Here is a 23,566-nt window from a genome sequence, read left to right as displayed (position 1 = left end):
CACATTCGTTTGTAGGGTTGGATGGAGATTCTCAGATGGGTTTCCTGTGGCTGGAAGAGTTTCCTGGGCAGCTTAGGAGCCCCATTGGAACTGAGATGAGGCAGGCATGGCATAGGAAAATGAAAAGGCTGCAGTCCCTAAGGAGTGTGTAGTGAGGAACAGCAGGCTGCGGAGCAGGCCAGTCATGGTTATGTTTCATGGGCATCCCTCTCTTTTGTCTCCTTAAATACGCATGGCAGGTCGGGTTTTCTCGGACTTATTGAGGGTTGCCGCCGGCTCTTCTGGCTGTGGGAAGATACCCAGGGAGGACGGGGAACACCCGCATGCCCGTGCCCTCTGTTACCTGAGTTTGGCCCTTCATAGCTGACGATGGTAAGAGTCTCCCTGCCCCAAGTCACCGAGGTTGCTCCTTGCCAGGTGAGGGTCACAAGCGTGGATCGATGATGACTACCACAAAAACATTCCTTGGAAGCTGAACAAAATGAGTGAAAACTCTATACCGTCGTTCTCATCGAAACTGAGGTCCACCACGTAGCCCAGGGGGCTGCAGTGAGTTGGGTGGTAGAGGGGAGAACCCTGTGCCCCGTTTTCGACGGGGGCTCTGTGGGAATGGAACCTGGAAGGGAAGGCTCTTTCCAGCCGAGTTCAGGTGGCGTTAGGCTCCGAGCCTGTAGTACTCTGATTGTCAGTCCTCGTTTGGTTTCAGCATGCATGGGTGATGCAGAGCTCAGGATGTTGAGGAAGACCTTGGCCTGCCCGGGATTATATCCTAGTGGGTGTTCGGCTGTAGGGTTCAGCCGTACTAGGAGGTTCTGGACCAAGGCACAGGAGAAGAAGTTTCGTCCTCTTATGGACTGGAGATGCTTATTCCCAGGCCAGTGGAACCATGCCGGTCTGCTGGGTCTTCCAGTGAAAATTGAGGACCACTTTAGGTGGAAGGCGGAGGCAGACCCAGCACAAAGCATGGGAGACCCTTCTATAGTGCACAGGGGCCTGGTGTTTCCGGGAATGTGGTGGGTTTTCTCTTTTTCCTGAAATGCTACAGTGTTGCCAGTGGTATTGTCCCACAATGTTGGCAAGAGCGTTTGTCCACCAAGGGAAGGAAGGGTGGGTCTAAAGAGGGAGCAGCGCCAGGATGAGTAGATGGCCATTTGAGGGAATGCAAAAGGAGAAACTGGGTCTTACCACAAGCCGGTCCTTTGGCTGCAACTTCTGGGAATGGATCCTCCTGATAGGTGGTTGACTCTCGAGTTGGGGCATCAGAAGTGTTTCAGGAAAAAGCCTTAGTATCGTTGTGTGCTTTTGGTCCGCCCGTGAGGCTTCAGGCACAGTGGTTGATGTGCCTTCTGATAGAACATATAATTTGTTGGGATCCCGAATGAGCCACTGTTGTGGCAGACCTCAGGAATGAATTTTTTTGGAAGAGGCACATGTGAACCCGAGACATCAGCTTCTAGTTTTTGAGCATAGGACAGTCGTGAATGGTTTGGGCAGAGGAAAGGCGTAACTGGGTCCAAAGTAGTTCCTAAGGATTGTTGCCTATGCCTGAAGGAAGTAGAGAGTGATGGAATTCACCTCTTTGGCAAGTGCCTCCATAGGCGCTGGACAGGCATTGATGGTCTCCTCTCCTGCACAAGTTGTGGGGTTCAGGCATCGCAGCGTATGGGTGGGACTGGGGCTCCTGTTAGAATCTATGTCATGTGGGGCTCCGAGATGCACATGGCGATGTCCCAGAAAGGCAGGAGGTCTCCAGAGGACGTACTTTCTCAAGTTGTTCTTTCCATGCTTGGACATCCCATGGAGGGAAGGTGTCAGGGTCACATTCGTTTTTAGGGTTGGATGGAGATTCATAGATGGGTTTCCTGTAGCTGGAAGAGTTTCCTGGGCAGCTTAGGAGCCCCATTGGAACTGAGATGAGGCAGGCATGGCATAGGAAACTGAAAAGGCTGCAGTCCCTAAGGAGTGTGTAGTGAGCAACAGCAGGCTGCGGAGCACGCCAGTCATGGTTATGTTTCATGGGCATCCTTCTCTTTTGTCTCCTTCCAAACGCATGGCAGGTCGGGTTTTCGGATGGATTGACTGTTACCGCCGGCTCTTCTGGCTGTGGGAAGATGCCCAGGGAGGACGGGGAACACCCGCATGCCCGTGCCCTCTGTTTCCTGAGTGTGGACCTTCATAGCTGAGGATGGTAAGAGTCTCCTTGCCCCAAGTCACCGAGGTTGCTCCTTGCCAGGTGAGGGTCACAAGCGTGGATCGATGATGACTTCCACAAAAACATTCCTTGGAAGCTGAACAAAATGAGTGAAAACTCTATACCGTCGTTCTCATCGAAACTGAGGTCCACCACGTAGCTAGAGGGGGCTGCAGTGAGTTGGGTGGTGGAGGGGAGAAGCCTGTGCCCCTTTCCCGACGGGTGTGTGTGGGAATGCACCCTGGAAGGGAAGGCTCTTTCCAGCCGAGTTCAGGTGGCGTTAGGCTCCGACCCTGTAGTCCTCTGAGTGTCAGTCCTCGTTTGGTTTCAGCATGCATAGGTGATGCAGAGCTCAGGACGTTGCTGAAGACCTTGCCTGCCCGGGATTATATCCTAGTGGGTGTTAGGCTGTAGGGTTCAGCCCTACTAGGAGGTTCTGGGCCATGGCACAGGAGAAGAAGTTTCGTCCTCTTGTGGACTGGAGATGCTTATTCCCAGGCCAGTGGAACCATGCCGGTCTGCTGGGTCTTCCAGTGAAAATTGAGGACCACTTTAGGTGGATGCGGAGGCAGACCCAGCGCAAAGCATGGGAGACCCTTCTATAGTGCACAGGGGCCTGGTGTTTCCGGGAATGTGGTGGGTATTCTGGTTTTCCGGAAATGCTACAGTGTTGCCATTGGTATTGTCCCACAATGTTGGCAAGTGCGTTTGTCCACCAAGGGAAGGAATGGTGGGTCAAAATAGGGACCAGCGCCTGGATGAGTAGATGGCCATTTTGAGGGAATGCAAATGGAGAAACTGGGTCTTACCACAACCGGTCCTTTGGCTGCCACTTCTGGGAATGGATCCCCCTGATAGATAATTGACTCTAGAGTTGGGGCATCAGAAGTGTTTCAGGAAAAAGCCTTAGTATCGTTGTGTGCTTTTGGTCCGCCCGTGAGGCTTCAGGCACGGTGGTTGATGTGCCTTGTGATAGAGCATATACTTTCTTTGGATCCCGAATGAACCACTGTTGTGGCAGACCTCAGGAATGAATTTTTTTGGAGGAGGCACATGTGAACCCGAGACATCAGCTTCTAGTTTTTGAGCATAGGACAGTCGTGCATGGTTTGGGCAGAGGAAAGGCGTAACTGGGTCCAAAGTAGTTTCTAAGGATTGTTGCCTATGCCTGAAGGAAGTAGAGAGTGATGGAATTCACCTCTTTGCCAAGTGCCTTTCATAGGCGCAGGACAGGCGTTGATGGTCTCCTCTCCTGCACAAGTTGTGGGGTTCAGGCATCGCAGCGTATGGGTGGGACTGGGGCTCCTGTTGGAATCTATGTCATGTGGGGCTCCGAGATGCACGTGGCGATGTCCCAGAAAGGCAGGATGTCTCCAGAGGACGTACTTTCTCTAGTTGGTCCTTCCATGCTTGGACATCCCATGGAGGGAAGGTGTCAGGGTCACATTCGTTTGTAGGGTTGGATGGAGATTCTCAGATGGGTTTCCTGTGGCTGGAAGAGTTTCCTGGGCAGCTTAGGAGCCCCATTGGAACTGAGATGAGGCAGGCATGGCATAGGAAAATGAAAAGGCTGCAGTCCCTAAGGAGTGTGTAGTGAGGAACAGCAGGCTGCGGAGCAGGCCAGTCATGGTTATGTTTCATGGGCATCCCTCTCTTTTGTCTCCTTAAATACGCATGGCAGGTCGGGTTTTCTCGGACTTATTGAGGGTTGCCGCCGGCTCTTCTGGCTGTGGGAAGATACCCAGGGAGGACGGGGAACACCCGCATGCCCGTGCCCTCTGTTACCTGAGTTTGGCCCTTCATAGCTGACGATGGTAAGAGTCTCCCTGCCCCAAGTCACCGAGGTTGCTCCATGCCAGGTGAGGGTCACAAGCGTGGATCGATGATGACTCCCACAAAAACATTCCTTGGAAGCTGAACAAAATGAGTGAAAACTCTATACCGTCGTTCTCATCGAAACTGAGGTCCACCACGTAGCCCAGGGGGCTGCAGTGAGTTGGGTGGTAGAGGGGAGAACCCTGTGCCCCGTTTTCGACGGGGGCTCTGTGGGAATGGACCCTGGAAGGGAAGGCTCTTTCCAGCCGAGTTCAGGTGGCGTTAGGCTCCGAGCCTGTAGTCCTCTGATTGTCAGTCCTCGTTTGGTTTCAGCATGCATGGGTGATGCAGAGCTCAGGATGTTGAGGAAGACCTTGGCCTGCCCGGGATTATATCCTAGTGGGTGTTCGGCTGTAGGGTTCAACCGTACTAGGAGGTTCTGGACCATGGCACAGAAGAAGAAGTTTCGTCCTCTTATGGACTGGAGATGCTTATTCCCAGGCCAGTGGAACCATGCCGGTCTGCTGGGTCTTCCAGTGAAAATTGAGGACCACTTTAGGTGAAAGGCGGAGGCAGACCCAGCGCAAAGCATGGGAGACCCTTCTATAGTGCACAGGGGCCTGGTGTTTCCGGGAATGTGGTGGGTTTTCTCTTTTTCCTGAAATGCTACAGTGTTGCCAGTGGTATTGTCCCACAATGTTGGCAAGAGCGTTTGTCCACCAAGGGAAGGAAGGGTGGGTCTAAAGAGGGAGCAGCGCCAGGATGAGTAGATGGCCATTTGAGGGAATGCAAAAGGAGAAACTGGGTCTTACCACAAGCCGGTCCTTTCACTGCAACTTCTTGGAATGGATCCTCCTGATAGGTGGTTGACTCTCGAGTTGGGGCATCAGAAGTGTTTCAGAAAAAAGCCTTAGTATCGTTGTGTGCTTTTGGTCCGCCCGTGAGGCTTCAGGCACAGTGGTTGATGTGCCTTCTGATAGAGCATATAATTTGTTGGGATCCCGAATGAGCCACTGTTGTGGCAGACCTCAGGAATGAATTTTTTTGGAAGAGGCACATGTGAACCCGAGACATCAGCTTCTAGTTTTTGAGCATAGGACAGTCGTGAATGGTTTGGGCAGAGGAAAGGCGTAACTGGGTCCAAAGTAGTTCCTAAGGATTGTTGCCTATGCCTGAAGGAAGTAGAGAGTGATGGAATTCACCTCTTTGCCAAGTGCCTTCCATAGGCGCTGGACAGGCATTGATGATCTCCTCTCCTGCACAAGTTGTGGGGTTCATGCATCGCAGCGTATGGGTGGGACTGGGGCTCCTGTTAGAATCTATGTCATGTGGGGCTCCGAGATGCACATGGCGATGTCCCAGAAAGGCAGGAGGTCTCCAGAGGACGTACTTTCTCAAGTTGTTCTTTCCATGCTTGGACATCCCATGGAGGGAAGGTGTCAGGGTCACATTCGTTTTTAGGGTTGGATGGAGATTCATAGATGGGTTTCCTGTAGCTGCAAGAGTTTCCTGGGCAGCTTAGGAGCCCCATTGGAACTGATATGAGGCAGGCATGGCATAGGAAACTGAAAAGGCTGCAGTCCCTAAGGAGTGTGTAGTGAGCAACAGCAGGCTGCGGAGCACGCCAGTCATGGTTATGTTTCATGGGCATCCTTCTCTTTTGTCTCCTTCCAAACGCATGGCAGGTCGGGTTTTCGGATGGATTGACTGTTACCGCCGGCTCTTCTGGCTGTGGGAAGATGCCCAGGGAGGACGGGGAACACCCGCATGCCCGTGCCCTCTGTTTCCTGAGTGTGGACCTTCATAGGTGAGGATGGTAAGAGTCTCCTTGCCCCAAGTCACCGAGGTTGCTCCTTGCCAGGTGAGGGTCACAAGCGTGGATCGATGATGACTTCCACAAAAACATTCCTTGGAAGCTGAACAAAATGAGTGAAAACTCTATACCGTCGTTCTCATCGAAACTGAGGTCCACCACGTAGCTAGAGGGGGCTGCAGTGAGTTGGGTGGTGGAGGGGAGAAGCCTGTGCCCCTTTCCCGACGGGTGTGTGTGTGAATGCACCCTGGAAGGGAAGGCTCTTTCCAGCCGAGTTCAGGTGGCGTTAGGCTCCGAGCCTGTAGTCCTCTGAGTGTCAGTCCTCGTTTGGTTTCAGCATGCATGGGTGATGCAGAGCTCAGGACGTTGCCTAAGACCTTGGCCTGCCCGGGATTATATCCTAGTGGGTGTTAGGCTGTAGGGTTCAGCCCTACTAGGAGGTTCTGGGCCATGGCACAGGAGAAGAAGTTTCGTCCTCTTGTGGACTGGAGATGCTTATTCCCAGGCCAGTGGAACCATGCCGGTCTGCTGGGTCTTCCAGTGAAAATTGAGGACCACTTTAGGTGTAAGGCGGAGCCAGACCCAGCGCAAAGCATGGGAGACCCTTCTATAGTTCACAGGGGCCTGGTATTTCCGGGAATGTGGTGGGTATTCTGGTTTTCCGGAAATGCTACAGTGTTGCCATTGGTATTGTCCCACAATGTTGGCAAGTGCGTTTGTCCACCAAGGGAAGGAAGGGTGGGTCAAAATAGGGACCAGCGCCTGGATGAGTAGATGGCCATTTTGAGGGAATGCAAATGGAGAAACTGGGTCTTACCACAAGCCGGTCCTTTGGCTGCCACTTCTGGGAATGGATCCCCCTGACAGATAACTGACTCTAGAGTTGGGGCATCAGAAGTGTTTCAGGAAAAAGCCTTAGTATCGTTGTGTGCTTTTGGTCCGCCCGTGAGGCTTCAGGCACAGTGGTTGATGTGCCTTCTGATAGAGCATATACATTCTTTGGATCCCGAATGAGCCACTGTTGTGGCAGACCTCAGGAATGAATTTTTTTGGAGGAGGCACATGTGAACCCGAGACATCAGCTTCTAGTTTTTGAGCATTGGACAGTCGTGAATGGTTTGGGCAGAGGAAAGTCGTAACTGGGTTCAAAGTAGTTCCTAAGGATTGTTGCCTATGCCTGAAGGAAGTAGAGAGTGATGGAATTCACCTCTTTGCCAAGTGCCTTTCATAGGCGCTGGACAGGCGTTGATGGTCTCCTCTCCTGCACAAGTTGTGGGGTTCAGGCATCGCAGCGTATGGGTGGGACTGGGGCTCCTGTTGGAATCTATGTCATGTGGGGCTCCGAGATGCATGTGGCGATGTCCCAGAAAGGCAGGAGGTCTCCAGAGGACGTACTTTCTCACGTTGGTCCTTCCATTTTCGACATCCCATGGAGGGAAGTTGTCAGGGTCACATTCGTTTGTAGGGTTGGATGGAGATTCTCAGATGGGTTTCCTGTGGCTGGAAGAGTTTCCTGGATAGCTTTGTAGCCCCATTGGAACTGAGATGAGGCAGGCATGGCATAGGAAACTGAAAAGGCTGTAGTCCCTAAGGAGTGTGTAGTGAGGAATAGCAGGCTGCGGAGCAGGCCAGTCATGGTTATGTTTCACAGGCATCCCTCTCTTTTGTCTCCTTAAATACGCATGGCAGGTCAGGTTTCCTCGGACGGATTGAGGGTTGCCGCAGGCTCTTCTGGCTGTGGGAAGATACCCAGGGAGGACGGGGAACACCCGCATGCCCGTGCCCTCTGTTACCTGAGTGTGGCCCTTCATAGCTGACGATGGTAAGAGTCTCCTTTCCCCAAGTCACCGAGGTTGCTCCTTGCCAGGTGAGGGTCACAAGCGTGAATCGATGATGACTCCCACAAAAACATTCCTTGGAAGCTGAACAAAATGAGTGAAACCTTTATACCGTCGTTCTCATCGAAACTGAGGTCCACCCCGTAGCTCAGGGGGTGCAGTGAGTTGGGTGGTGGAGGGGAGAACCCTATGCCCCTTTTTCGACGGGGGCTCTGTGGGAATGGACCCTGGAAAGGAAGGCTCTTTCCAGCGGACTTCAGGTGGCGTTAGGCTCTGAGCCTGTAGTCCTCTGAGTGTCCGTCCTCGTTTGGTTTCAGCATGCATGGGTGATGCAGAGCTCAGGATGTTGAGGAAGACCTTGGCCTGCCCGGGATTATATCCTAGTGGGTGTTCGATGTAGGGTACAGCCGTACTAGGAGGTTCTGGGCCATGGCACAGGAGAAGAAGTTTCGTCCTCTTGTGGACTCGAGATGCTTATTCCCAAGCCAGTGGAACCATGCCGGTCTGCTGGGTCTTCCAGTGAAAATTGAGGACCACTTTAGGTGGAAGGCGGAGGCAGACCCAGCGCAAAGCCTGGGAGACCCTTCTATAGTGCCCAGGGGCCTGGTGTTTCCGGGAATGTGGTGGTTTTTCTTGTTTTCCGGAAATGCTACAGTGTTCCCAGTGGTATTGTCTCACAATGTTGGCAAGAGCGTTTGTCCACCAAGGGAAGGAAGGGTGGGTCTAAAGAGGGACCAGCGCCTGGATGAGTAGATGGCCATTTGAGGGAATGCAAATCGAGAAAGTGGGTCTTACCACAAGCCGGTCCTTTGGCTGCCACTTCTGGGAATGGATCCCCCTGATAGATGGTTGGCCTTCGAGTTGGGGCATCAGAAGTGCTTCAGGAAAAAGCCTTAGTATCGTTGTGTACTATTGGTCCACCCGTGAGGCTTCAGGCACAGTGGTTGATGTGCCTTCTGATAGAGCATATACGCAGTTTGGATCCCGAATGAGCCACTGTTGTGGCAGACCTCAGGAATGAATTTTTTTGGAGGAGGCACATGTGAACCCGAGACATCAGCTTCTAGTTTTTGAGCATAGGACAGTCGTGAATGGTTTGGGCAGAGGAAAGGCGTAAGTGGGTCCAAAGTAGTTTCTAAGTATTGTTGCCTATGCCTGAAGGAAGTAGAGAGTGATGGAATTCACCTCTTTGCCAAGTGCCTTTCTAGGCGCTGTACAGGCGTTGAGGGTCTCCTCTCCTGCACAATTGTGTGATTCAGGCATCGGAGCGTATGGTTGGGACTGGGGCTCCTGTTGTAATCTATGTCATGTGGGGCTCGGAGATGCACGTGGCGATGTCCCAGAAAGGCAGGAGGTCTCCAGAGGACGTATTTTCTCAAGTTGTTCCTTCCATGTTTGGACATCCCATGGAGGGAAGGTGTCAGGGTCACATTCGTTTGTAGGGTTGGATGGAGATTCTCAGATGGATTTCCTGTGACTGGTAGATTTTCCTGTCAGCTTAGGAGCCCCATTGGAACTGAGATGAGGCAGGCATGGCATAGGAAACTGAAAAGGCTGCAGTCCCTAAGGAGTGTGTAGTGAGGAACAGCAGGCTGCGGAGCTGGCCAGTCATGGTTATGTTTCATGGGCATCCCTCTCTTTTGTCTCCTTGCATACGCATATCAGGTCGGGTTTCCTAGGACGGATTGAGGGTTGCCGCTGGCTCCTCTGGCTGTGGGAAGATACCTAGGGAGGACGGGGAACACCCGCATGCCCGTGCCCTCTGTTACCTGAGTGTGGCCCTTCATAGCTGACGATGGTAAGAGTCTCCTGCCCCAAGTCACCGAGGTTGCTCCTTGCCAGGTGAGGGTCACAAGCGTGAATCGATGATGACTCCCACAAAAACATTCCTTGGAAGCTGAACAAAATGAGTGAAAACTCTATACCGTCGTTCTCATCGAAACTGAGGTCCACCACGTAGCACAGGTGGTGCAGTGAGTTGGGTGGTGGAGGGGAGAAGCCTGTGCCCCGTTTTCGACGGGGGCTCTGTGGGAATGGACCCTGGAAGGGAAGGATCTTTCCAGCCGAGTTCAGGTCGTGTTAGGCTCCGAGCCTGTAGTCCTCTGAGTGTCAGTCCTCGTTTGGTTTCAGCATGCATGGGTGATGCAGAGCTCAGGACGTTGAGGAAAACCTTGGCCTGCCCGGGATTATATCCTAGTGGGTGTTCAGCTGTAGGGTTCAGCCCTACTAGGAGGTTCTGGGCCATGGCACAGGAGAAGAAGTTTCGTCCTCTTGTGGACTGGAGATGCTTATTCCCAGGCCAGTGGAACCATGCCGGTCTGCTGGGTCTTCCAGTGAAAATTGAGGACTACTTTAGGTGGAAGGCGGAGGCAGACCCAGCGCAAAGCATGGGAGACCCTTCTATAGTGCACAGGGGCCTGGTGTTTCCGGGAATGTGGTGGGTTTTCTCTTTTTCCTGAAATGCTACAGTGTTACCAGTGGTATTGTCCCACAATGTTGGCAAGAGCGTTTGTCCACCAAGGGAAGGAAGGGTGGGTCTAAAGAGGGAGCAGCGCCAGGATGAGTAGATGGCCATTTGAGGGAATGCAAAAGGAGAAACTGGATCTTACCACAAGCCGGTTTTGGCTGCAACTTCCGGGAATGGATCCTCCTGATAGATGGTTGACTCTGGAGTTGGGGCACCAGAAGTGTTTCAGGCAAAAGCCTTAGTATCGTTGTGTGCTTTTGGTGCGCCTGTGAGGCTTCAGGCACAGTGGTTGATGTGCCTTCTGATAGAGCATATACGCAGTTTGGATCCAGAATGAGCCACTGTTGTGGCAGGAATGAATTTTTTTGAAGGAGGCACATATGAACCCGAGACATCAGCTTTTTGTTTTTGAGCATAGGACAGCCATGAATGGTTTGGGCAGAGGAAAGGCCTATCTGGGTCCAAAGTAGTTCGTAAGGATTGTTGCCTATGCCTGAAGGAAGTAGAGAGTGATGAAATTCACGTCTTTGCCAAATGCCTTTCATAGGCGCTGGACAGGCGTTGAGGGTCTCCTCTCCTGCACAAGTTGTGGCGTTCAGGCATGGGAGCATATGGGTGGGACTGGGGCTCCTGTTGGAATTTATGTCATGTGGGGCTCCGAGATGCACGTGGTGATGTCCCAGAAAGGCAGGAGGTCTCCAGAGGACATGCTTTCTCAAGTTGGTCCTTCCATGCTTGGACATCCCGTGGAGGGAAGGTGTCAGGGTCACATTCGTTTGTATGTTTGGATGGAGATTCTCAGATGGGTTTCCTGTGGCTGGAAGAATTTCCTGGTCAGCTTAGGAGCCCCATTGGAACTGAGATGAGGCAGGCATGGCATAGGAAACTGAAAAGGCTGCAGTCTCTAAGGAGTGTGTAGTGAGGAACAGCAGGCTGTGGAGCAGGCCAGTCATCGTTATGTTTCATGGGCATCCCTCTTTTTTGTCTCCTTGCATACGCATGACAGGTTGTGTTTCCATGGAGGGATTCAAAGGTTGCTGCCGGCTCTTCTGGCTCTGGGAAGATTCCCAGGGAGGTCGGGGAATACCCGCATGCCCGTGCCCTCTGTTTCGTGAGTGTGGCCCTTCATAGCTGATGATCGTAAGAGTCTTCTTGCCCCAAGTCACTGAGGTTGCTCCTTGCCAGGTGAGGGTCACAAGCGTGGATCGATGATGACTCCCACAAAAACATTCCTTGGAAGCTGAACAAAATGAGTGAAATCTCTATACCGTCGTTCTCATCGAAACTGAGGTACACCACGTAGCTGTAGGGGGCTGCAGTGAGTTGGGTGGTGGAGGGGAGAACCCTGTGCCCCTTTTTTGACGGGGGCTGTGTGGGAATGGACCCTGGAAGGGAAGGCTCTTTCCAGCCGAGTTCACTTGGCATTAGGGCTCCAATCTTGTAGTCCTCTGAGGGTCAGTCCTCGTTTGGTTTCGGCATGCATTGATGATCCAGATCTCAGGATGTTGAGACATTGGCCTGCCCTGGATGATTTTCTAGTGGGTGTTCGACAGTATGTTTCATCCATACTAGGAGGTTTTGGGCCATGGCATAGAAGAATAAGTTCCTCCCTTTGTGTTATGTAGATGTGTTTGCCCTCCTGAGTAAATTTTTGTATCCTTGTTAGTCATTCATGTATATTATTTAAAGAGATATATTTAAATATTTTGCTCAGTTTCCTTACATTTTTTGTATTTAGTTGTTGAATTTTAGGGTTTATATATTGTGAACATTAATTCCTTATCTAATACATGATTTGCAACTATATTCTTCATTCCGTAGGTTAAATTTTTACTCAGTTTATAGTGTTTCTTCATGTACTACTTTTTCACCTATGTTCTTTGCAGCATTACTCATAATAGCCAAGATTTGGAAACAATCAAAGTGGTCATTGACAGCTAAAAATCGTTTAAAAATGTGAAATATATATTTATGTATTTTAGTTGAATATTTTTCAGGCTTAAAGGGAGATTCTTCCATTTGAGAGAAGATGAATCAAATCAAGCTGGGGGATATTATTTTAACTGACATAAAACAAATAGAAAGTCAAATACAGTATGACCTTACTTGTGGAAAAGAAGAAAAAAATATCAAATGCATAGAAACAGTAGAAAAGTGGTTTAGGAAGTGGCACAGGGGACATCATGAATCAAAGTGTACAAGTAGTTAATTATGTGGTATATTCAAGATCTAGTAGATCTTTTGAGGACTATAGTTTTTTTATTGGTTATTCAAAACATTACATAGCTCTCGACATATCCTATTTCATACTTTAGGTTCAAGTTGGTCATGAACTCCCATTTTTACCCTGTATACAGATAGTTAATAATCCTGTATTGTTTACTGAAAATTTACTATGATAAAAGCTTTTAGGCATTTTTAACATTAAAAGAGAAAAAGGTAGCAAGGTGCAGTGGCACACACTAGTAATCTCAGCGACTGGGGAGGTCAAGGCAGCAGGATTGTAAGTTCTAAACCAGCCTTAGCAATTCATTGAGGCAGTAAGCAACTAAGTGAGACCCTATCTCTAAATACAATACACAGAAGGGCTGGGGATGAGGCCCAGTATTAAAGCACCCCTGGTTTCAATCCCAAAGACCAAAAGAGGGGGGAAAAGGTAAATTACAGATCTGTTAATGTCCTCATTATGATAATCATTTCTCTATGTATAAGTGTATCAGCACAGCATATTGTAATCCTTAAACATATTCAAGATAATAATTTAAAAACAAAAAGATACTTAAAATACTTAATAATTAACTTAACAAAAAGGATAAAAGGCTTTTACAATGAAAAATACAATTGAATGAAATTAAGTAAAGCATTGTAAATGGAAAGATAGCCTATATTCATGAGCTGGAAGACTTATTATTGAGATATCAATACTAACCAAAGCAGTCTACAAATTTAGGCATTGTAATAGAAAACAACCTAAAATTCTTATGGAATCTCAAGGGATCCTGAATAACTAAAACAATCTTGAAAAATATGAAAAAATCTAGAAAACCCATGTTTTATAAATTTAAAATTTATACAAAGTAACTTTTAAACAAAAGTATAGTGCCAACATAAAAAAGGTGCAGAAACAAATAAGATTTCAAAAATAAATTTACATATATCTGGTTGAGTGATCTAAACAAGTGTACCAAGCTCCTTCAGTGAAGAAATGATCTTTTCAAGAAATGTAGTGAAGAAAACTAGATATCCACATTCAAAATAATGAAGTTGGACCTTTTCTAACACCTTATTAAAAATGTTAACTCAAACATGTTCATGAACTAAATGAACTTAATAATAAAAACTCTTTAATAATAAAAACTCCTAGATATAGAAGGTAGGATAAACCTTCACAACAAACAGTTAGCAATGACTATTTTATATATGATATCAAATGCACAGGACAAAAAAATTGACAAATTGGACTACATCATGTTTTAACTCATTACTGATATGATCACAAGAAGTGAAATTTTTATTGTTAGTGCATTATACATAATATTGGGGTTTATATTGACATAATTATACAAACATGGAATATAATTTATTTTAATTAAGTCCCCAGTACTTCTCCTTTTCCTTCCTTTCACCTTCCCTGTGTTTCCTTAACTCTACTGGTCTTTTATTTATTTATAGCTTTTTAAACTAATTAATACATTATAGATACACATAAAGGTGAAATTCACTGTGGTATATTCACATATATACATAAGATAACTCTGACACTTTCATTCCACCATTTCTCCCTTTTTACATTCAACCTCCCACTCCCTCAAACAATTTACTCAACTAATCTCTCTTCTGCATAAATGGGATTCCCCTACTGCCTCCCCTTCGCCATGCACCCGATTATTTTGGTTTAGCTTTTGCATGTGAGAGAACACTTGACTTTCTGGTCTGGCTTATTTCAGTTAGCATGATGTTCTCCAATTTCATCCATTTACCAGTAAAATGTCATTATTTTTTTTTCCTCATGACTGAGTATTATGTCACACTTTTTTCTTAACCAGTTTTTTGTTGACTGGCATCTAAGCTGGTTTCATAACCTGACTATTGTAAACTGTGCTGCTGTAAACATTGATGTGGCTGTATTGCTGTAGTGTATTTATTTTAGTTCTTTTTGATGTATACCAGGTGTGGAATAACAGGGTCATATACTGATGGTGATTCCATTTCTGGGTTTATTTTTTAATATCCATACTACTTTCTTAGGTGGTTGGAATTGTACTAATTTGCAGTACCACCAATAGTGTATGAGTGGAACTCCTTCCCCCATATGCTTGCCAGCATTTATTATTAATTATAAATAATCATTAAGAGAATTATATATTATTCTATTCTTGATTATTGCCATTCTGATTGCCATGGGATGAAGCCTCATTACAGTTTTTAATATTATTTCCCTGATTGCCAGGGATATTGAACATTTTTTCATATATTTGTTGGCAATCTGTACATCTTCCTTTGAGAAATGTCTGTTTAGTTCTTTTGTGCATTATTCAATTGATTTATTTGGTTTTTTGATATGAGTTTTTTTTAATATTTTTAGGTGGATACAATATCTTTGTTTTACATTTATATGGTGCTGAGTATCAAACCCAGTGCCTCATGTATGCTAGGCAAGCACGCTACCACTTAAGCCACATCCCCAGCCCCCTGATGTGAGGTTTTTTAAGTTCTTTATATATTCTGGATGTTAATCTGAGTACATGTCAAAAATCTTCTTTCATTTTGTAGGTTCTCTCTTTGTGTTCTCATTTCCTTTGCTGTGCAGGAATTTTTAATTAAATGCTGTCCTACTTATTGTTTCTTGGTTTTATTTCTTGTGCATTAGGAGTTTTGTTAAGGAAATCAGATCCTGTGATGACATGTTGGATTATTGAGCCTACATTTTCTTCTAGTAATTGAAGAATTTCTGTTCTAATTCCAAGGTCTTTGATCAACTTTTGAGTTGAATTTTATATAGAGTTAAGAGATAGGTATCAAGTTTCATTCCTCTACATCTGAATATCATTTTCCTAGCACCCTTTGTTAAAAAGCTATCTTTACTCCAACATATGTTTTTGGCACCTTTGTTGAGTATCAGATGACTGTGTCTATATGAATTTTTCTGTTTCCTATTCTATTCCATTGATCTTCATTTCTTTTTTGGTGAAAATACCATACTGTTTTTATTACTATAGCTCTGTAGTAAAATTTGAGGTTAGGTTTTGTAATGTGTCTAGCATCACTCTTGTTGCTCAGGATTGCTTTGGCTATTCTGGGTCTCTTATTCTTCCCAGTGAATTTAAGAACTTTTTTATTCTAGTTCTCTGAGCAATGTCATTAGTATTTTGATGGAAATCACTTGAATCTGTGTAACAATTTTTGTAGTATGGCCATTTTGATAATATTAATTCTACCTACCCAAGAACATGGTATGAAATTCCATCTTCCAAGATCTTCTTCAATTTCTTTCTTTGGTGTTCTATAGTTTTCATTGTAGAGGTTAGATTTATTTCCAATTTTCATTTTGTTTTTTTGAGGTTATTGTGAATGAGATAGTATTTCTAATTTTTTCAACAGATTCAATGTTGGAGTATAGGAAAGCAATTAATTTATGAGTTTATCTTGCATCCTACTATTTGTTTGTTAGCTCTAGCGCTCTTTTGTTAGCTCTAGCGCTCTTTTGGTGGAGATTTTTTGATCTTCTAAATGTAGAATTATGTCATTGTCAAACAAATAATTTGACTTATTTTCCTCATTGTGTCTCTTAGTTTCATCCCCTTGCCTGATTGCTCTAGCTAAAGTTTCAAGGACTGTATTTAATAGTAGTGGTTAAAGTGGTCTTCAATCTCTTTTTAGAGGAAATGCTTTCAGTTAATTTTTCTCCATGAAGTAATCATGTTGATCTTAGGTTTATTGTATATTGCCTTTACAACATAGATTTAAAATGCTTCTATCCCTAGTTTCCTAGTAATTGAAGCTTGATTGTGTGCTGTTTTTTGCCAAATGCTTTTTCTGCATCTGTTAAGATAATTGCTTGATTCTTGTTCTTAGATATATTTATGTAGTGAATTACATTTATTGACTTGCATTTGATCATAGGCACTATCTTCTTAATATATTTTTGAATGTAGTTTTCTAATATTTTATTAAGGATTTTTACATCTGTTTTTGATAGGGATATAGTTTTCTTTTTGATGTGTCTTTGCTGGTTTTAGTATCAGGGTAATACTGGCTCCATTGAATGAATTTGACAGTGTTTTCTTCTTTTCTAGTCCATAGAATAATTTGAAAAGCATTATCATTAATTCTTCTTTACAGGTCTGGTAGAGCCTTGCTGAGAATCCATCTGGTCCTTGATTTCTCTTTGTTGGATGACTCATAATAGATGCTTCAATTTCATTGCTTGATATTGGTCAGTTTTCTGTGTCCCATGGTTCCATTTGTGTAGGTCATATATCTCTAGGAATTTGTTTATATCTTCAAGAGTTTCTAGCATATTGGAGCATCATTTTCAAAACAGTTTCTATTGATTATCTGTATTTCAGAAGTGTCTGTGGTGATGTCTCTTTTTCATCTATAATTTTATTGATTTTATTCTCTCTCTCTCTTTTGGTTAGTTTGCCTAAGAGTTTAACATTCTTGTTTATTTTGTCAAAGAATCATATCTTTGTTTCATTGATCCTTTTCACTTTTACTCTCAATTTCATTAATTTTGATTCAGATCTTGTTTTTTTTTTCTGTCTTCTACTGATTTTGGTGTTAAATTTTCTCTTTTTCTAGGGCCTTGAGGTGTGATATTAGAGTATTTACTTATTTGACATTTTTCTGTTTTGTTTTTGTTTTAGTGTAAGAACTCAGTACTATAAACTTTTCTTGCAGAACCACCTTTATATTTTTCTAGAGATTTTGACATGTTTTATCTCTGTTCTCATTTGTTTTTAAGAATTTATTTCTTCCTTTTTTTTAAATTTATTTATTTATTTATTTATTTTTATTCAAAACATTACAAAGATTTCAGAATCACATCGGTTACACATCCACATTTTTACATAATACCATAATAGTAACTGTTGTATTCTGCTACCTTTCCTATCCTCTACTATCCCCCCTCCCCTCCCCTCCCATCTTCTCTCTCTACCCCATCTACTGTAATTCATTTCTCTTCTTATTTTTTCCCCATTCCCCTCACAAACTCTTATATGTAATTTTGCATAACAATGAGGGTCTCCTTTCATTTCCAAGCAATTTCCCTTTTCTCTCCCTTTCCCTCCCACTTCATGACTCTGCTTAATGTTAATCTTTTCCTCCTGCTCTTCCTCCCTGCTCTGTTCTTGGTTGCTCTCATTATATCAAAGAAGACATTTGGCATTTGTTTTTTAGGGATTGGCTAGCTTCACTTAGCATAATCTGCTCTAGTGCCATCCATTTCCCTGCAAATTCCATGATTTTGTCATTTCTTAGTGCTGCGTAGTACTCCATTGTGTATAAATGCCACATTTTTTTTATCCATTCATCTATTGAGGGGCATCGGGGTTGGTTCCACAGTCTAGCTATTGTGAATTGTGCTGCTATGAACATCGATGTGGCAGTATCCCTGTAGTACGCTCTTTTGAGGTCTTCAGGGAATAGTCCGAGAAGGGCAATAGCTGGGTCAAATGGTGGTTCCATTCCCAGCTTTCCCAGGAATCTCCATACTGCTTTCCATATTGGCCTCACCATTTTGCAGTCCCACCAGCAATGTACAAGAGTACCCTTTTCCCCACATCCTCGCCAGCACTTGTTATTGTTCGACTTCATAATGGCTGCCAATCTTACTGGAGTGAGATGGTATCTTAGGGTGGTTTTGATTTGCATTTCTCTGACTGCTAGAGATGGTGAGCATTTTTTCATGTACTTGTTGATTGATTGTATGTCCTCCTCTGAGAAGTGTCTGTTCAGGTCTTTGGCCCATTTGTTGATTGGGTTATTTGTTTTCTTATTGTTTAATTTTTTGAGTTCTTTGTATACTCTGGATATTAGGGCTCTATCTGAAGTGTGAGGAGTAAAAATTTGTTCCCATGATGTAGGCTCCCTATTTACTTCTCTTATTGTTTCTCTTGCTGAGAAAAAACTTTTTAGTTTAAGTAAGTCCCATTTGTTGATTCTTGTTTTTAACTCTTGTGCTATGGGTGTCCTATTAAGGAATTTGGAGCCCGACCCCACAATATGTAGATCGGAGCCAACCTTTTCATCTATCAGACGCATAGTCTCTGATTTGATATCAAGGTCCTTGATCCATTTTGAGTTAACTTTTGTGCATGGCGAGAGGAGGGGATTCAGTTTCATTTTATTGCATATGGATTTCCAGTTTTCCCAGCACCATTTGTTGAAGATGCTATCCTTCCTCCATTGCATGCTTTTAGCCCCTTTATCGAATATAAGATAGTTGTAATTTTGTGGATTGGTTTCTGTGTCCTCTATTCTATACCATTGGTCCACCCGCCTGTTTTGGTACCAGTACCATGCTGTTTTTGTTACTATTGCTTTGTAGTACAGTTTGAAATCTGGTATCGCTACACCTCCTGATTCACACTTCCTGCTTAGAATTGCTTTTGCTATTCTGGGTCTTTTATTTTTCCATATGAATTTCATGATTGCTTTATCTATTTCTACAAGAAATGCCGTTGGGATTTTGATTGGCATTGCATTGAACCTATAGAGAACTTTTGGTAATATTGCCATTTTGATGATGTTAGTTCTGCCTATCCATGAACAGGGTATGTTTTTCCATCTTCTGAGATCTTCTTCTATTTCTCTCTTTAGGGTTCTGTAGTTTTCATTGTATAAATCTTTCACCTCTTTTGTTAGGTTGATTCCCAAGTATTTTATTTTTTTTGAGGATATTGTGAATGGTGTAGATGTCCTCATTTCCAGTTCGGAAGATTTGTCGCTGATATACAGGAATGCCTTTGATTTATGCGTGTTGATTTTATATCCAGCCACTTTGCTGAATTCATTTATTAGCTCTAGTAGTTTCTTTGTAGACCCTTTTGTGTCTTCTAGGTATAGGATCATATCATCCGCAAACAGTGATAATTTAAGTTCTTCTTTTCCTATTTTTATGCCTTTAATTTCTTTTGTCTGTCTAATTGCTCTGGCCAGTGTTTCGAGAACTATATTGAATAGAAGTGGTGAGAGAGGGCATCCCTGTCTTGTTCCAGATTTTAGAGGGAATGCCTTCAGTTTTTTTCCATTTAGAATGATGCTAGCCTGAGGCTTAGCATATATAGCTTTTATAATTTTGAGGTAAGTTCCTGTTATCCCTAGTTTTTCTAATGTTTTGAACATAAAGGGATGCTGTACTTTTTCGAATGCTTTTTCTGCGTCCACTGATATGATCATATGGTTCTTATCTTTAAGTCTATTGATGTGGTGAATAACGTTTATTGATTTCCGTATATTGAACCAGCCTTGCATCCCAGGGATAAATCCTACTTGATCATGGTGCACAATCTTTTTTATATGTTTTTGTATACGATTTGCCAGAATTTTATTGAGGATTTTTGCATCTAAATTCATTAGGGATATTGGTCTGTAGTTTTCTTTCTTTGAGGTGTCCTTCTCTGGTTTGGGAATCAGGGTGATATTGGCCTCATAGAATGAATTTGGGAGTTCTCCCTCTTTTTCTATCTCCTGAAATAGATTATGGAGTATTGGTATTAGTTCCTCTTTAAATGTTTTGTAAAACTCTGCTGTATATCCATCCGGTCCTGGGCTTTTCTTGGTTGGTAGTCTTTTGATGGCTTCTTCTATTTCCTCCCTTGATATTGATCTGTTTAGGTTGTTTATATCTTCCTGATTCAATCTGGGTAGTTCATATGTCTCAAGGAATTTATCTATGCCTTCACTATCTTCTATTTTATTAGAGTATAGGGTTTCAAAATAATTTCTAATTATCGTCTGTATTTCTGAATTGTCTGTTGTGATGTTGCCTTTTTCATCCCGTAAGCTAGTAATTTGGGTTCTCTCTCTTCTTCTCTTTGTTAGTGTGTCTAGTGGTCTATCAATCTTATTTAATTTTTCAAAGAACCAACTTTTAGTTTTGTCAATTTTTTCGATTGTTTCTTTTGTTTCGATTTCATTGATTTCTGCTCTAATTTTAATTATTTCTTGCCTTCTACTGTATTTGCTGCTGATTTGTTCTTCTTTTTCTAAGGCTTTGAGGTGTAGTATGAGGTCATTTATTTGTTGGCTTTTACTTCTTTTAAGGAATGAACTACATGAAATGAATTTTCCTCTTAGTACTGCTTTCATAGTGTCCCAAAGATTTCGATATGTTGTTTCTGAGTTTTCGTTTACCTCTAAGAATTTTTTAATTTCCTCTTTGATGTCTTCTGTAACCCTTTGTTCATTCAGTAGCATATTGTTTAATCTCCATGTGATGTAGGGTTTTTCCTTTCTCATTTTATTATTGATTTCCAATTTCATTCCATTATGATCAGATAAAATGCATGGTAGTATCTCAACTCCTTTGTAATTGCTAAGTTTTGCCCTGTGACATAATATATGGTCTATTTTTGAGAAGGATCCATGTGCTGCTGAGAAGAAAGTGTATCCGCTTGATGTTGGGTGGTATATTCTGTATATATCAATTAAGTCTAAGTTATTTATTGTATTATTGAGCTCTATGGTTTCTTTATTCAATTTTTGTTTGGAAGATCTGTCCATTGGTGAGAGAGGTGTATTAAAATCTCCCATGATTATTGTGTTGTGGTCTATTAGACTCTTGAACTTGAGAAGAGTTTGTTTGATGAACGTAGCTGCACCATTGTTTGGGGCATATATATTAATGATCGTCAAGTCTTGTTGGTGTATGGTTCCCTTGAGCAGTATGTATTGTCCTTGTTTATCCCTTTTGATTAACTTTGGCTTGAAGTCTATTTTATTTGATACAAGTATGGACACCCCTGCTTGCTTCCGGGGTCCGTATGAGTGATTTGATTTTTCCCAACCTTTCACCTTCAGTCTGTGTATGTCTTTTCCTATCAGATGAGTCTCCTGTAGGCAGCATATTGTTGGATCTTTTTTTTTTAATCCATTCTACTAGGCTATGTCTTTTGATTGGTGCATTTAAGCCATTAACATTTAGGGTTACTATTGAGATATGGTTTGTATTTCCAGCCATATTTGGTTATGTATGATACTTAACATGATTAGTTTTTCCTCTATGCTTAGTTTTTCCTTTATTGTACTACCTCCCGTTGTTGGTTTTCATTGTTATTTTTCATTTCCTCTTCCTGTAATGTTTTGCCAAGGATGTTTTGAAGAGCTGGTTTTCTAGCTGCAAATTCTTTTAACTTTTGCTTATCGTGGAAGATTTTTATTTCATCATCAATCCTGAAGCTTAATTTCGCTGGATACATGATTCTTGGTTGGAACCCTTTTTCTTTCAGCGTTTGAAATATGTTGTTCCAGGATCTTCTAGCTTTCAGAGTCTGTGTTGAAAGATCAGCAGTTATCCTGATTGGTTTACCCTTAAATGTAATCTGCTTCCTCTCTCTTGTGGCTTTTAAGATTTTCTCCTTATTCTGTATGTTGGGCATCTTCATTATTATATGTCTTGGTGTGGATCTCTTATGATTTTGTATATTCGGTGTCCTGTAGGCTTCTAGTATTTGGATTTCTTTTTCATTCTTTAAGTCTGGGAAGTTTTCTAGTATTATTTCATTGAATAGATTACTCATTCCCTTGGTTTGGACCTCTGTACCCTCTTGTATCCCAATAACTCTTAGGTTTGGTTTCTTGATATCCCATAATTCTTGGATGTTCTGCTCATGATTTCTTAACATTCTTGCTGAGCTGTCTATGTTCTTTTCAAGTTGAAAAACTTTGTCTTCGTTGTCTGATGTTCTATCTTCCAAGTGTTCTACTCTGCTGGTAATACTCTCATTTGAGTTTTTAATTTGGTTTATTGTTTCCTGCATTTCCAGGATTTCTGTTTGTTTGTTTTTTATATCCTCTATCTCCCTATAGAGTTGATCTTTTGCTTCTTGGATTTGTTTATGTAATTCATTATCCAAGTGATTTTTCATTGTCTGAATTTGATGAATAATGTCTTCCTTGAGACTCCAGATCATCTGAAGCATGTATATCCTGAACTCTTTGTCTGACATTCCGTCAGCTGCAGATATTACCTCATCTAATGTTGAATTGACTTGTATTGTTTGTGGTCCTTTCTTTCCTTGTCTTTTCATACTGCTCATGATTCTTTCTAGCTTTGTGAAACTGTTGAGTTAATGTTTTTCCCGTTATATATTTGTATTGTTCTTGAATAGCTCCAATATCCCTCTTTTTCGGAGAAAGACAATGTTAACAGATCCCAATATCAACAGTACATTATCTAAGGACAAGTTTTCATTATTAATACATTTATAGTTAGATTCTAAGACTATAAATGTTGGATTTAATTATTACTTAAGAATATATTCCTTAGTTTCATAAAAGGCGTACCATATCTGGTGGCATATAGAAAACTTAATTTCAGACGAAGGATGTTATACTTAAAGAGAAAGGAGTGAGGGAATGAGGTTAAACTAACTTAGCACCTTTGGAGAACTCTAACCACTCGACTGGTAATTTATGGAAGAATGTATAGACTCAACCTCCTATTTAGATAGTTACCCTATGTATAGATAGCAAAAGTTAGGAGATTGAAAGTGGTATAGAGAGAATATGAATTAAAAAAAAAGAAAAGAAAAGAAATAACAAGGAAGAAAAGAGAAATAAGAGAAGGGAAAGGGAAGTAAGATAGAAATACAGAAAAAAAAAATGGGGGGAGGTGGGGTATATGCAATTCCTCTATATTATATTACTTTGGTAATTCAGTTGTTCATGCTCAGTTCTTGGTTTCACATATGCTGAAGTTGTGGAAGAGAGAGAAGAAAAGAGAAAGAGAGGAAAAAAAAAAAGTCTCTCAGAACACTGTTTTCCTTGCTTCCAGTAGGTGGCGTTGTCTATTCCTAGTTTGAGCCTCTGTATTCAGGGTGGTTGGTATAGCCAGTGTGAAGGGAAATGAGCTTCCACCTGTATCTTCCCTACTCTAGTCTCTGAGGTAGAAACCAGGTGCCTCTAGAGTTGTTGTTTTGTGTTGATAGCTTCAATCCCCAAAAGCTTGTGGGAAATATTTTGAGTTATCGCAGCTAAGGGTGGGGGAGTTGGAAACCGGGTACCTGGATCAGCTGCAACTGTGCTGGTAGCCACACCCACTTTGATGGGTTTTAAGGGTTGATGGGCTTCCTGGAGACTAGCGCTCTGGGCGGGACCGGACTTCCTCCTCCGGTCTGGCTGAGCGGCTGGCGCCTTCCTGCTCCGGTCTGGCTGGCGGCTGTCGCGGCTTCCTGCTCCGGTCTGGCTGGGCGGCTGTCGCGGCTTCCTGCTCC

General features: G+C 43.3%; 1 long non-coding RNA gene and 7 other non-coding genes across 14 annotated transcripts in view; all 8 read left to right on the top strand.

The window, feature by feature from the left end:
• The window catches only part of LOC143394184 (uncharacterized), a 78,849-nt gene that overhangs the window by 7,245 nt on the left and 48,038 nt on the right, over positions 1-23,566 (top strand). The window contains exon 1 of one of the 7 annotated variants that reach the window (XR_013155360.1): positions 9,371-9,455. The exons of the other annotated variants lie outside the window; for them this stretch is intronic. This is a non-coding gene — a long non-coding RNA (uncharacterized LOC143394184). Of the gene's footprint in view, positions 1-9,370; positions 9,456-23,566 lie in introns of those variants that run through there. 7 annotated transcript variants of the gene reach the window in all.
• On the top strand, positions 435-526 carry LOC143641587 (small nucleolar RNA SNORD116). The gene has a single exon (XR_013155422.1). It is a non-coding gene; the product is annotated as a small nucleolar RNA SNORD116 (small nucleolar RNA).
• Positions 2,251-2,342, top strand: LOC143396080 (small nucleolar RNA SNORD116). Its single transcript, XR_013090968.2, has one exon. It is a non-coding gene; the product is annotated as a small nucleolar RNA SNORD116 (small nucleolar RNA).
• Positions 4,068-4,159, top strand: LOC143641561 (small nucleolar RNA SNORD116). The gene has a single exon (XR_013155396.1). It is a non-coding gene; the product is annotated as a small nucleolar RNA SNORD116 (small nucleolar RNA).
• LOC143641584 (small nucleolar RNA SNORD116) lies at positions 5,885-5,976 on the top strand. The gene has a single exon (XR_013155419.1). It is a non-coding gene; the product is annotated as a small nucleolar RNA SNORD116 (small nucleolar RNA).
• LOC143396081 (small nucleolar RNA SNORD116) lies at positions 7,704-7,795 on the top strand. Its single transcript, XR_013090969.2, has one exon. It is a non-coding gene; the product is annotated as a small nucleolar RNA SNORD116 (small nucleolar RNA).
• LOC143396082 (small nucleolar RNA SNORD116) lies at positions 9,517-9,608 on the top strand. The gene has a single exon (XR_013090970.2). It is a non-coding gene; the product is annotated as a small nucleolar RNA SNORD116 (small nucleolar RNA).
• On the top strand, positions 11,327-11,418 carry LOC143396103 (small nucleolar RNA SNORD116). The gene has a single exon (XR_013090990.2). It is a non-coding gene; the product is annotated as a small nucleolar RNA SNORD116 (small nucleolar RNA).

The sequence above is a fragment of the Callospermophilus lateralis genome, chromosome 3, assembly GCF_048772815.1.
Source record: "Callospermophilus lateralis isolate mCalLat2 chromosome 3, mCalLat2.hap1, whole genome shotgun sequence".
In the NCBI taxonomy this organism is placed as follows: Eukaryota; Metazoa; Chordata; class Mammalia; order Rodentia; family Sciuridae; genus Callospermophilus; species Callospermophilus lateralis.
This window is presented reverse-complemented; position numbering and strand designations above follow the sequence as displayed.